The following is a 4,800-nucleotide window of genomic DNA, read 5'->3' as shown; positions in this document are numbered from 1 at the left end:
AGAACATGACACAATGAACAGGGGAACCAATGGCATGAATACATGAGGGCAAGGGAAGCGAAACACAAACAGGGACCATGACTAAACTCCAAAATAAAAGAAACAAAACCCAAACCCCACATTACATAAATGCATACATCGCATAACTATATTTATTTTCAAACTGGCAGTAAATTTAGGAAAAATCATTAAACTTGCATCTGTTAAAAAATAAAAAAATATCCGCCACTTCGCTTACATAATTCAAGATCAGGATAAGATATCAGAGGGCGGCGGACCATTATTAATTAATTCATTAAGTAATTCATTCATTCATTCATTCATTCATTTTATTCAGTTTTAACCAAAACTTGGATGCCAATATAAAGCACTGTTCATTGAGTGTTTGTTATATCCCTGTCACTTAAAAAAAAAGTAATACCTAATAAAATAATTCTGACTCATAACCAGATCAACAAGCAACACAGAAAAATACCAGGCCTTGAATTAAAAAGATGAAACCCAAAGTAATATATTCATTTTGATTCTGACAAGTTACTCTTTTCCTCTATTTTTTGAAAATTAGAACAGATTCGTATAGGACTGTCTCAGCACAAGATAACACTAATAAATAAATAAAAAAACACACAACCAGACATACATGAATCAAGAACACGGTTACTTTCTGTCATGGTTTTTTTTTTTTTATCAGTGAAATATTGTAACATTTGTTTTCTGATGTCTGGCATATTGTCCTTCAGATACTCTTCGTGTTTGTGTTAGTGTTTTGCAGAAGGTGAACATAGCCTAGATATGAATCACCCCAACAGTGAGTCATTTAAATGATTTGACAGCAACAGCAAACTGTGAAATAGTTCTGATGAAAATCCAGTGACTCCTAATGAGTGTAAATGAAATAAATGATTATGCTAGTGTAATACACAAGCTAGAGCAGAAATTAAGTGCAGAAAAGGTGCCTTAATGAATTAACAAAATGTGTTTAGAACAAGTATGTCTTCAACGGTTTCTTGAAAGTTTTTTTATTTTCAGATTATATTTATTTATTTTGAATCATTTAAAAGCCATAATTATTCAAATTCACCAGATACACCAGCAGTTTGATTTGTGTGTGTGTGTTTGTTTTGCTGTGGGTTCAGATGATGATCACTCTGACAGTAAGTCAGTTTGACAGAAATGTCTGATAGATTTATAGATCTGATAAACTGTGACTGTTCATCATTCAACTGTGCTTCATGTGTGGAACTCTATATATAAGATATATATATATTATCTCTATATAAGTTCCATTCTGCCAGGCAAAAACTGATCTCATATCCAAAGTAATTTATTACTACTGCACCATGTGCTTTTCATAGGACGTCTAATGATCTTTACAAAAAAAAAAAAAAAAAATAATAATAATAAAATTTAACAAATCAAAGCAGTTCTCAAGTGTAGGCAACAGCAATATTGTCACCTTTATCTGAATACAAAATTACAGAATTGGTATTTACTATGTTAATTGTAGTATATTAGTAGTGGTTAACTGAGATATATATATATAATTTTTTTGACTGCTTGATTATATACATATATATATATATATATATTTTGGATTGCCGATGGTTGAATATATAATTTTATCATTGAATAATAAAATAATACAAAATAAAAATATAAAATAAGCAGATTCTGTATTGATTCTGTAATACAGTACGTTTTACAAATAAAATGTGAATAAAAAAAAAAGTAAATGTAATCATCAGTGTTGGGGAAAGTTACTTTTAAAAGTAATGCATTACAATATTGTGTTACTCCATAAAAAGTAACTAATTGGATTACTTAATTCCTCTTTATTGAAAGTAATACATTGATGCATTAGTTATTTTTGGAAACTGTAAATGGCCTTTCACACCAAAAGTGAAATGAATAAGCCTCAGGCTGAAGGAAGTGACACTGTCTCTGCACCTCGCTCCCAATTTCTCTCAACACACAGACAGGAGAGCTCTCAGTGAATAAACTGGAAAACAATGTATCATTACTTATTTGAAAAAGTAACTCAGATGTTTTCTTGTAAATTTAAAAGTAATGTGTTACTTTACTAGTTACTTATAAAAAAAGTAATCTGATTACGTAACTTGCGTTACTTGTAATGCACACTGATAATCATTGTAGCAGTGCTCCAGCAGTGCACTCAGTTACCTGGTCCGTGCACATCTGTCAAAATAAAAGTTTAGAAATCTGTCAAAATAGAAGTCGTCCAACAAAACACATCAAACTTATTTAAAAAAGAAAAAGTAAAATATCGGCCACTTATTAAGTTATTACAGTATGTAAAGTACGTGTTGTGGTAAAATAATTAATTGTGTGATCTGTCCTTTTTTTTTTTTTTTTCATGTAGTGCTAAAAAAATCAGCAAAGAATGCCTGTGAACATCCAGGATTTTCCCTCTGATAGTCTCTCGTCCAGACGTATTGTTCTTCTGGGTAAAACTGGTGCTGGGAAAAGTGCAGCTGGAAACACAATACTGAGACAGAAAGTGTTTGTATATTCATCTGGTACACGTCCAGTAACCAGGGAATGTTTAGAGAAACAGGCCACTGTTTCAGGCAGATCAGTGTCTGTAATTGATACTCCTGGATTCACTGACACACACATGAATACTGAGGAGTTAATGACAGAGATCATGAGAAGTGTTTATTCATCCAGTCCTGGACCTCATGCTTTCCTCATTGTGTTTCCTCTGAATATGAGATTCACTGAGCAGGAGCAGCAGATTCCTCAGATGATTGAGATGATGTTTGGTCAGGAGGTGTTAAAATACTCCATCATCCTCTTCACTTATGGAGATCAGCTAACGAAGTCAGTAGAGGCAGTCATTGAGGAGAACAGAGCTTTAAGATGTCTACTAGATCAGTGTGGAGGCAGATATCAGGTCTTCAGCAATGGATATGAGAATAACAGAGAGCAGGTGAACGATCTACTGCAGAAGATTGACACGATGATAGAGCAGAATGGAGGAGGACATTACAGTAATCAAATGCTTGAAGATGCTTTGAGATTCAGACGAGAGGAAGAAGAGAGAAGGCAGAGAGAGGAGGAAGCTCAACAGAGATCAGAACTGGAAATGTCTAAAGGAAAGAATCAGAGTGAAAAAAAATGTCAAGTGATCAATCATATTTTTCCAAATATTGGAATTATATTTGTCTTGGTGTCATTGGTGCTGCTGCTGTCACAGCTGGAGATCAGATGAGGCAAAGGAAGAGAGAGGAAGAGGAGCCAAAACAGCAGGAGCAAAAATGAAGAAAAGCAGCACTCAACAGATAACGAGTCAGAGGAAATAATTCCAGAAAAGGTGAAAAAGATGTAGTAAAGAAGGAGCATTCGGCTTAATAGGGTTGCTACATGTTTTATTAAACAGCTGATGAAATCTGTTTACGATGGTGATTGCTGGGATGATCTTCATCATGATTTCAGCAAACTTTCATTCACATGGGTGAGACATGCAAGTATCACACCTTTTTTTTTTATTGTCTTTCCATTCAATTCATTTAATACATTATACAAACAAACATTTATTGTTTTCTTAAAACAATTAACAGTAATTGTTCACTTTTTTCTATTTATTTTTAAGTTTTACTCTTGGTTTCCTTGATTCCAAAAAACATTTATAAAAATAATAGGACAGTTTTTAAAGCTACTAAGTTGTATATAGACTTTGAAATGGAAATAAGAATCATGGGAATATGCTAATTTTAATTGTACTTATTTTTTTACTTCATGTATTTTTTTTTTCTCTTTTCCACCTTTTAAATCGTGTTTTATTATATTTTATAAAATACCATAATTGCACTTACATAAATTCTCTACATTGATTAGAATTATCACTCCCAAGTACCTTATTTCAGTATCTTATTTCAGTTATTGATTCCATTTAATAATTTTATCATATTTTTGTTAAAACCCTTTTGTAGTTTACCCCCTTTGTCCATAGTTTCTGTCTTGTCAAAATTTAGTTTATAACCTGACAAATTTCCATATAGATCTATCTGTCTCTCTAACAATGAGGGTAATGAATTTTCTACATCTGTTTAAAATAATTCTGTCAGGACCACTATCGTCAAAGATAACTTACAATTAGCATTAATTTTAGGTTGGGGGTATAATTCTGTTCTGGGCAACACTCCCTGCCCATCCATGCAGCCTAGCATGGATAGGAGCAGGGAGAGCATAAATAACCCCCCTAGGGTAAACTGAACAGAACCAACATCAAAAGGGTCATATGATGCAATTTAAATTTTTCCTTTCTCTTTGAAGTGTTACAAGCTCTTGGTGCATAAAGAAGATCTGTAAAGTTGCAAAGACTAAAGTCTCAAATCCAAAGAGATATTCTTTATAAAAGTTAAGAGTCAACCACGCCTACCTAAAACGGCTCATTCTAACACGCCCCCACATATCTACCTCACTATGTGGGTAGATTTGCATAACACCACCCAAATGTTCACGCAAAGAAAGAAGGCGTAACTTTTATTCTCGCTGTAGTATTGTTGTTGCCGCCACCGCCATGTCGTGAAGACGCTGTGTGCTTCGTTGTGAAAGCGAAACTACTTTGTTTGGTCTTCCAAAAGAGGACGATATCTGCTTCGTCATGCCTGGAGCTGATCTGTGCTGGTCGCTGAGGAAATACATCAACTTCGTGCTGTGGATTGCCGGAACGGCTTTCACCGTGGACGAAGCGGAGTCCAGCCCAGGGTCGTCACATTTGGTGGCCGCAAGACCGCCCGCCGCGCCGTTCTCAAGCCCACCGGCCGCCGCTCACTC

The 4,800-nt window shown here is 34.5% G+C and overlaps 1 pseudogene; it reads left to right on the top strand.

Annotated features, from left to right (window-relative positions):
- Positions 1-2,401: 2,401 nt before the first annotated feature.
- On the top strand, positions 2,402-3,306 carry LOC107679469 (GTPase IMAP family member 7-like; annotated as a pseudogene).
- Positions 3,307-4,800: the final 1,494 nt, after the last annotated feature.

Source organism: Sinocyclocheilus anshuiensis, unplaced genomic scaffold, assembly GCF_001515605.1.
Source record: "Sinocyclocheilus anshuiensis isolate Anshui unplaced genomic scaffold, SAMN03320099.WGS_v1.1 scaffold2583, whole genome shotgun sequence".
Taxonomy (NCBI): domain Eukaryota; kingdom Metazoa; phylum Chordata; class Actinopteri; order Cypriniformes; family Cyprinidae; genus Sinocyclocheilus; species Sinocyclocheilus anshuiensis.
The sequence above is the reverse complement of the archived record's forward strand: the minus strand, read 5'-3'. Positions and strand labels throughout refer to the sequence as shown.